The following is a 10304-nucleotide window of genomic DNA, read 5'->3' as shown; positions in this document are numbered from 1 at the left end:
AAACGGAAAGAAAAGGTTGTAAAACTTTGATTGGGTGTATGCTAGCTGTCTTTTCTAAGTAGATTACTTGTTTGGGTTTGAATATCCTCTCAAATATTACATAAAACCGAGAAAGATTGTGAAATGGTTTAAAAATCATTAATTCTCGTGTAGCTTTGAATGTAGGCCTATATTGCATGTTTGTTTTAAGACAACATATGAATTGTACGTTGAGGTGGAAATTTCACACTAAACAAAATTTGACTAAAGAAAATTGTGTTATTCTGTATGCTATGTTGGAGGGAGATAAGCAAATAAAGTTCCACCACTCTTTTTAAATCTGCGACTGACGACACATTTCTTTCTTAAAGTAGTTTACGTTTATGTATGTTACTGAGCACCTGAAAAATCATTGAAGACTTTGTAGCCTACACAGAAAAACGGTTAAATTCAAGACTGTGGAGTCGGGCGAAAAATTCGACTCTGTCTTCTCCGTTTATAACTGGCCGATTCCGACTCCGGACACGGCAAAATCTCCGACTCCACGACTGCGACTCCACAGTTCTGACAGGGCTACGTGAAATTGGCAAAAAAAACATTGTATACTCAGACTTCTCGGTTTATAACAGGCCGACTCCAACTCCGGACACGTTAAAATCTCCGACCCCACAGCCCTGGTTAAATCAAGCGAATAGTTTAAAAGCTTTGTATTTCCATCTGCAACTCGTCGATGGAGTGGTTTACAAGCAACTCCATCCTGTTCAGAGTGATGCGGACTCAGAGCATGCGCCCTTCATGTCAAATAGCTGTCCAGGGTTGGCAACTTCAGTTGTCGTATGGGAAGGCATCACCTTGCTGAAGTTGAATGTGGAAGGCCTCACCAAGTCTAAACTCATAAGCAAGAAGAAGAAGAATACTTTAAATGCAAACAAAATTTTACACCACTAACTTCTATGGAAACAAGATAAAAAAATATGTTTGTGGCTCAAAGCTGTGCAACTTTGCAAATTGTCAGTTGATCTTAAGAAAAATTCCCATCACTTACTCTTAAAAAACAAATACCCTCTCAATCATTCACTTATGCGGGAAACTTTTGTTGCCAAACGCTAATTAGTCTGTTTACTTCAGGGAATGCAAACCCCAGCAAAGCGTAACCATCTCATCAACAATGCAGCAGAGAATGCAAGCTAAAAACCTAAGGAGTGTTTTTTAAATACCGTTGGTGACAGGAACATTAATGAATTGCCTTGGTCAGCCATTGATTTTGAATAGTTTGTTCTTCATATCGATCTATTATAACCAAAAATATTTTCATTCTCATGTATTTACTAAACATATGTTGTATTTGGAGCATCGTAATCGAACAATCCCTCATTATTTACGTAACACATGCTGCAGCTAATGAAACATGAAAATTAACATGATATGAAACATGTGTCGATATGAAATATTGAGTACAATTCCTATAATTTATTGTTTTATTAAAATTATATTTTGAATTGTGATGTTTGTTTAACATTTGATACTGTTTATTTCAGTTTCGTGCATATGGATCTAATAACTGTTGTAGCCTATTTCAAATAAAGAATAAGTTCGATTTTTTTCGAAACTAATTAGCCTATTGCTGTAGAAGTAGGTTTCCAAGCATGTATATAAAATTGCCGAGTTTTGTGACTTATGATTTTGGAAGTTGCTAAATTGACGTTGCAACGGAGGTTGTTGGCCAAGAAATCTAACTTTGATTGCAAAGCTAAATTCAACATTTTTAACAATATGCTTAAATGCAATGCGAATACAATGAAGAGAGCATCTTTTGCTTCCGATCGTTACTTTAATTATTGATTTGTTTGTTTTCGTGTAATTTGGGGTCTTTCCCATGAATAACTCTAAGCTAACCAGACAAATAAATTGCACAATCTTTTAATATTACTGAAAGTTAAAAAAAAGCTTTGGCTCTGCAAACTAACTTTATAACAGTTTGTTCAAGCTACTGCTGTGGTGTAAGATGTCTGATAAGGGTCACAAATTCCATGACTTGGAGATCGAACATGTCTGTGGAGGAAAACAAAAATTAAAATACCTCCAGCATCAATAAAAGCTGCTCAAGATAACCTACCTTACTGTCACTTGAATTCCACTGCTGTTGAATGTGGTGCAGTCAAAGCCAAAATACTTTACAATTTCATTGCAAGCTCTTGCCTTATATACTGTAGTAAATTGTATCAAGATTATGTAGCCTGATTTGAAATGTTTTTATTTTTTGTTTTTTTCCTAGCAGTGCTGTTTTGCAAGCTTGCAGTATTGATCGTGCTACGAACTCTCGGCCACTTACTTTTACTCCAAAATGCTTTACAGTATGGCTACCTTACTTATACGCATTAAAATATTAATCTATCATTGCCCTACTCAAACAAAGCTGTTATTGAAAGATACGCATTTTTGAACGTGTATCTCAAAGAATGCGAAAATTTTCGATCATCAAAACCCCGAAGTTCATAAAAACCTAGAATCTAGCTTAAATCTCTGATACATAATATGTTAAATTATTAACTTTGTTTTCTATTGTTCGTTTCGTAAAACGAATTAAACTGCTGGTTGTTAATTTTTACGAGTTGCAAGATTCATTTATATTTTTTACCAGCAGCTGTACAAGCATTATAGTGTAACAAAATGTAGGCCTACCAACTTCCTAAGTCAAAGTTTCCAAAGGACTGTCTAGAACAGTGGTTCTCAATTGGGGATTCGCGAAGCGTTTTTACGGAGTCCATAAAAGTTTTCTAATTTTCAGCATGATTGATAGACGACCACATTTAAAAATATATTTGTTTGTGCTTTATTTGTGTATTTGGCTACCGCGATTTTCAAACTGTGCGTCGCATCTCCCTGGTGCATCGTTTTAAAATTTTAAAGGGCATCGCACAAAGGTTCGGTTTCCTAACTTTCCCAAATACTTTCAGAAATCGATACAGCAAGAATTTTTATCAATTAAACGAAACAAAAGTGAAAAGTTTTGCTTGCGAGCGCCACCTTCTGTTAGCTAAATTTGCACATTCAATTCACAACCACAAAACCGCGTTCATTAAGAAATGCATTGATTTGGGAACAAACAATCAAGATTGTTTTAATGCATAAAGTGTTCCACGGCTCAAGGAATGTTAAAAAAAACACTGCTCTAATCAATGTAAAAGTATTCTGCAAACCTCATTTACTTCAAGTTTGTTTTTCTGATTTTGTTTTTTATATAAAAGCAGCGTCTTCGTATAGTAGGCTAATGTTTAAGGGATGTAATACTAACAAGTGTTAAATAGACTGTAGTAGGTAGAGTTTGTGCCTCGAGATCAGCGCTGTATTCGTAAAAAAAGCACATGGTTTACTGTCAGATTTGCCAAAATGATAGATAATACATAACTTGCAAAATACTGATCTTTATTTTACCATAACATGAATTATTAACATCAAAATTGGACTATGACATAAGTATACAAAATTGTTTTTGTACCTGTTTTTGTATCTCGGTACGAAATTAAGTTTATGGTAGGCCTACACTCGTGTACCATTGGTCCTCAAATGGATAAGTAGTTAGTTAGTAGTTGTCAAGAATCAGTAAGGATATTATAAGCACTCTCTTTGGAAACCCAGAGGGTATATTACAGTTGCTCGAAAAAGCAGAGAGTATACTGCGTATACCGCCGTATACCTTCGAATACAGCACTGCTTGAGATCACCAACCGAACACTTCCAATTGCCAAAAACATTGCTTTCTCAAACCATAGACTTTGTCGACCGACAGTTTATTTTATTTCATCGTTGAACCCTAATGCTATCTGACGTCATTTTCTAAGTTCTGTTGTCAACGAACTCATGGAAGAATGGTATTCAAAACTTTTTCATAAAAACATTTGTCTACAACCAATTTCAGAAATACTGTAGTTAGCCTACTGTAAGTTTAGTTTCTGCATTTTGGGCTCTGATCATTTTACTCATATAAGGCATACTTATAGTTTTTTATTTCTTGTAGTAAGCCTACTGCAGGGTAGGCTGCTATTAATTAAAAATAAAATAGCCTACAATCAACAACTGAAAGTAAACCTGGTTCGCAAGATGCAAAAACAAAAGACATCTGTGTTTGTTTTGGCTGCCTGAGCTGGCTTGGTCTTAATTAATGTAAATCGATTACAGCAATTTGGTTAATGATCAAGCACAATCATTGTGATTTTGCAAATTTAAATATGAAAATTGATCATGCAAATTTCATGTAAATTTAAAGCAGATTTTGAAAGAATCAACAATTACAAGAAAATACCTTTAAAAATTTGAACATTTCAGTGCAACTAAAAAAAAGGACATTATACAATTAAACCCATATTTTGAATTGGATCAAAAAAAAAATCACAATATAGGTTTAACATCATGTTTCTCAAGTTTTTAATAATTAAACAGACTGTTTTTTTTATGTAGTTACAATAATGAAGGTATTGCATGCACTGATTGCAATAATGTAAATTTAGATTAGAAATGTCAGTACAAGTCTCATGAGCCAAATTTTTGGATTTAATACAAGATGTATCCAATCTTCCTTATCAGCAGGGTATGAGATGGAATGAAAGACGTTTTATCTATTTTCCAACTTAATATTTTCTTTCATTCCATTTCTATTCCATCATACTGTAGATATCTTCTATTCCATTTCAAAACCTTTTTTCATCTTCCATGCCATCTTTCTACTGCAAACTTTGTAATTTCTGCATTTGTAGGTAAGCCTATATGCCATAAGTACGCCCATAAACTGTAAGCTAAATTTAAGCTAAAATTTAACAGCAGTATCATCAATTTTTCTTAAATATTACGTTATGTCTGGTGTTAGAAATTAAAATTAGAAGACCTATCTTTGTATTATTTAGCATTCTAGCGGAAGGTATCATGAAGTGGGTTGAGAAACAGATCTAAAAATAGTTTTTGGTTAAATAAACGTCATGCCAGAAATTGATTGTCTTACCTTGAATGGTGCAATGAAACAACACGTAAAAAACATGAAGAAACTGAAGCAGTAGCCTGCATTGGGAAAAACAAAAACGTGAAAACATGAAGAATACACGTGAGAAGCATCACAGACAATTCAAGCAAGAAATAATCAAAGCACAAGGTAAAAATTACCACCACCTGATAATGCGGATGATGGTCTGGCATGAGGTTCACGTTTGAAAAAAATAACAAACTAATTGTTGCTGGTAGTTGGTGGGCACAGAAAATTGCAATTAAAATATACTGTTGTAAAATTTAGCCCATAGTCTGCGTGCTTACTTGTGGCATATAAAAAAGTAGAAATCCCAAAATTTGAAGATGGTGAAATTTTTGAAATGGACTAGATTCTATTCAATAGAAGATTTCTATGATGGAATGCAATTTATGTATGTATGTGTAATGAATATAATATAATAAATGTAGATGTATAGGCCTACATTAATTGCAAATGTAGGCATAATTTATGATGGAATAAAAGAAAATGTTATAATTGAAGATGGAAAGAGTGGTAAGTGAGTAAGAATAGTGGGTCCAGAGCAAAACAATTAAGTTGACCCACGCATGGTTAGGCATAGCCTAGAGTGGCACGCAGTTCCATTTCACAATAATTGTTTAGCCCACATTGCCACGTCAAGACGTGTGCAGTGTGCACAACTACACATCGCATTATATGCTTGAATCCTTATCTTCAGACTGGCAAAGCTTCTTTGAGAGCTTAATCTTGGCAGTTTCGCATACTTGTAAAGACTTTGAACTACTGAAGTAGGTCCGGTCACCGAGATTGACAAAGTGAAGTTTCCGATTGTTGAAGTACTGTTGGCGGGAAATTATTCCACCCATTAGATTCCGCTGAATGGAGAACACTCCTTAACTGCGTTGCTCAATGCTCAAGCGCACACCCCGAAAGTCGAACCAGCTCCGCTTGGTCTTGAAGCTTCTTCGTTCACAAAGTCACGCAATGGCACACGTTCGCCAAGGCCTTTTGGTGACGCTGTGTGTTTACTTCGCATTACTTCTTAGTTCTGGGCGCAAAGAACTCCAACGTTCAAGCTTTTATTTGTCGTCATTTTTCCTGGATCTGGTATCCACCCCAGGTCTACCATCATCGCAGAAACGAAAATGTTGACCGTTTTTTTAGAAAGTAATCTACGCCACGTTCATAGAGCAACGTTTAACGTTTTGACACTTAAAAACGTGTCTTTTCTGTCAAAAGTTCTATTACTTTTTGGTTTGATTAACTTCATGTCCGAATTAGTTCAGTGATAAAACATAAGGAATAGCCTAAAACTTTTGACGTTGAGTGCAAATTCTTTCACGATTGCTAGTTGTTTTTTTGTTGTAAAAGCTTCGCCCTCGCAGTCAACTTGTTGTTGAAGCGTCAGCTCAAGACTTTTATTTGAGTTAATAATTTTCCAAACTGTGCTTACTCAACCATGAGCGTTAGGTGTGATTTGGAAATAGCATTCGCTTTGGAAGTGACATAATGACGCAATAATTGTTAGGTAGAGATTGTCGCTGAAGTCGTAACCTAGCTGGACTTCGAGCTGCGATACATAACATTAAAAGGCCATTTAACGGCGTAACAAGCGGCGTAAGAGGCAGTTGATATTTACGTCGGTGTAGTAGACCTACTGTATAACATGCAAGCATTGTGTATAATGTTTACCTAGGGTGCGAGGCATTGAATACAATGGGCATTATGATTTAGTTGCAATGCAAATATTACTTGACATATTCAAAGATGAGGTCGATTTTGTGACCCAAAATACAAAGACAGTTTGACCACTAGCACAGTTCAACCAAAGTGCGTAGGACATCACTTCAGAGAGAAGCACTGCGAGAGTGATAGATTGATGGCTATAAAAAGCCTGAACAAAACTGTTTACTCCGTCGGAATTGGCCAACTGAACACAATTTAGACAAGTTAGGTTATGATGTCTTGGCTATGTCCACAATGTTAAAATATTTTCAGACTTCAAGAAGACGAGTTTGTCTGCACAAATTTAGTTGCACTGCGATGCTGCAGCCTGCAGTTCAAGACATCAGCTCAGTTTACTTTGCGTGTTTTCTACGGTACTTTTTTGAATAAGTTTTCTGATAGTTTGTAAAAGTTGATATTGTTTGTTTCAATGGTTTCCAACACTTTTTCGTTGATGATTTTCATTTAAGATTTATTTGCAAGCGTTTTAACACTACAGCTAAAACAATATTAGGCTTATGCTCTGTTTAGCAGCGAAATGGTAAATGAAAACTTATAGCCTACATCAGTAGCCTACAGTATAGCAAAAAGTTGATCAAAATGTAATTGTGCTCTATGCAAACTAAAATTTGCAGGGAATATTAAAAACCATTGCGTTCATCGCTTCACCAAACACAACGGTGAATTTAGAAAATAACGAAATTAGCATCACCACCGCCAGTATGATTGACAGGGAAGGTCAAACCAGGTGGTTACTTTTGGATTCGGACCTTAGATAATTTCAGAGTATCTGAATTTTAACTTTTTTCAGGAGTTGAACAAAACCTGTGTATTTTTGAATTCTTATTGTTTTCTTTAGGGGTCTATTGTTTGTGAGGTCCAGAGCGCTCAGTCGTACCGGGCTCTCAAATTATTAACTCAACAACCTTGAGCACAGCAGCTTAGTTTTAAAGAAGTTTTATACCGGTACTAAGAAAGAACAAAAATGTCGACCCAGAGTAAAAGAGAATAAAATGTAGCAAAGTTTGGCGGATAAAAGTCAACTTGGTAATTTTTTTTCACACAAACTGCTATATTTTCTTTTCATTTAGCCTATATTGAGAAGGCAGTTCCCCCAGTCCGCTACTCTACCTATTGCCAGACTTTTTATAAGTCCTGGACATTTTTCACTCCAATAACTACAGCAGACTCAGTCACTCCATTGAACATACACCTAGTATCCGACCTTTCTGTGAGAAATTGATCTGTACCTCACTACACTACAGTGGCATTTATGAAAAATCGGTCATCCTATTTATAGTGTGCAAAAATGTGTCCAATTATCATGCCTGCCTTGCAACCGTTCTAATCATCAATTTATGTAAAGCACTGGGGCATTGGTGCTGGATTTTTCAGCAATAGGCTAATCAATTTATTGTAGCCTATAGTATTTATAAACACTAGGTTGAGTTATCGAACAAAGCAAATAACGTACCGGTAGCCTAGTAGGCTACTTTATATTTGAGTTTTGAAACTAATACGGTATATTGAACAGGATATAGCCTACCAACGAAAGATATAACCCAGCGATACTTAAAAAAGGGGATACGAAGGCTTTCATTACGTCTGACAATAGAAGGGCTTTCTGTTTATCGTAAAATAACAATTGGCAACGATAACAGTTTAATATATGTTGGTATGATAACCTGCATTGCTCTATTAGCATCACGCCTGGATATTCACTGCATACTCATGGTTACATGTTAATTCAACTACGGTACCCGTATACTTGCTTTACATCTAGCCTACTGCAAAGGCTTTGTTTACAAAAACAACTTCCTGGTAACTTTTCAACTGTCTTTCGTGACAAGTATTCTATGCTCTACGTAAAATTTGCTAACTGTCTTGTATACCTGACTGTACCAGCTGCACCACAAAATTTTCTGCAATTTAAACAACACCGCATGTTTAATGCGCTACAAAGTGCCGCCCTGGTAGTGTCGTGAGAATAAAGCAATCGCTGTAAGCCTTCGTAATTCGTATCCCCTTCTCTACATATCCTTGGATATAGCCTAACGCTTTCAATTTTTATGCGTCGATGAAGAACTTACATAGTCAGTCCGGAAGCTTATTAAATAGGGATACCGGTATATGGCTTACCTTAGATCAGGGGTCACCAACTGGCGGCCCGCCACGCTGTATCGCTGCGGCCCGCGGAAGGCATTAGCGTACAAGCATAACCAAAAATACTTTTCATGAGGAGCTCAAGAGTACGAAGGCAACAAATACTTTCCGGAAAGCATATTTTCGCTTTGCATACGATTCCACCAACCGATCAATCAGATTATAGTTCTAGATGGGGAATGCGATGTCCAGCCACACTGTCCCAGTGGTTGATTAAAACGTCTGTTTTCGAATTTCGAAATTGTCTGTAAACATAGGGTTGCTTATTTCAAGTTTGCAAATGTCATGTAAACACTAGTGTGCGTTTCATTGTTATTGTGTTTCACGAGCAGTATTCCCTTTATGCAAGTTTTTGTTGGCAAAATAGGTCGGTGTGCCAACTCAATTTATAATAAATTGGCAAAATATTATATATAAATTTAAAGACTTTTTCTGATTGTATTATGAAAATATTTAGCTTAGTACTGCAAAAGTTTTTTTTTTTAATATGGAACGCTTCACGATCTTGCGTGTCATCCTTGCGCAGGGCAGGGGCCATGCTAATCTTCTCTGTATCGTTACAATTTTAGTATTATGTACTGCCGAAGCAAGTACTGCAAACTGTTGTTAAATTAACAAATTGCTGCCACGCTGATAAGCACCGCAAGTGACAGTTGTCTATAATAATCAACGAAAGACGGTTTTATAGACTCTCACAAAAAGGATGAAAAACCAAATTGCTTTTTTAGAGGGAAGACTGTTCATGAATTACGATAGAATTACGATTTTTCGTTGATTTCCACAAGCGTTTGTTTTGTGGTGCCTGGTTTCTTTTTCCCTGTTATTGGAGCCTATTTTTCGCTGATATGTTTGCAGGTCACTATTGTTACCTGTATTGCGATGTGTCAAACATTTCCTTGTTTACTGAAACTGTTAATTGCAAGATAGATATCTTTTGTGAAGCGAAGTGACAACTCCACTCTTGCTTGGCAGTGAATATTCTGATGAAACCGCTCGCCTCGCTATAAGTGCGCAAAACAAGTGGCCTCGTTTATTAAGCATTGTCAAAAAAGTCAAAAGTGTTGTAAAAGAGCTTGGCCTGGCAGTAGCATATATGAACAACATGTAACGCTAGATAGGCCTACTGGGTACGAAATGCGTTCTTCTCTAGCATGAAAGTCAACCTACTTAACATTTTACTAGTGCGGCCCGCCACAGCTCTCGTTAGTGCCAAAGTGGCCCGCATGCAAAAAACATTGGTGACCCCTGCCTTAGATAGTTCCAAGTAAAACAATCTAAACAATAACACGTCATTGATCAAGGCACCAAAAATTGGTAGACTAAACTTTGGCTATAGCTACCTCTAGTCCTTTTCAATCAGCTACGACAACTAATTTCATGCTCTGAAAGAACCATGTTGGAGAGTAGATTAAAATACGTTTAAACTTGTTTGAATACGTTT

The 10304-nt window shown here is 36.3% G+C and overlaps 1 pseudogene; it reads right to left on the bottom strand.

The window, feature by feature from the left end:
- Positions 1-9344: 9344 nt before the first annotated feature.
- LOC145784852 (U6 spliceosomal RNA) lies at positions 9345-9457 on the bottom strand (annotated as a pseudogene).
- Positions 9458-10304: the final 847 nt, after the last annotated feature.

The sequence above is a fragment of the Aplidium turbinatum genome, chromosome 1 (genome assembly GCF_918807975.1).
Source record: "Aplidium turbinatum chromosome 1, kaAplTurb1.1, whole genome shotgun sequence".
Classification (NCBI taxonomy): Eukaryota; Metazoa; Chordata; class Ascidiacea; order Aplousobranchia; family Polyclinidae; genus Aplidium; species Aplidium turbinatum.
Note: the sequence above shows the minus strand (reverse complement) of the source record. Positions and strands in the feature narration are given on the sequence as shown.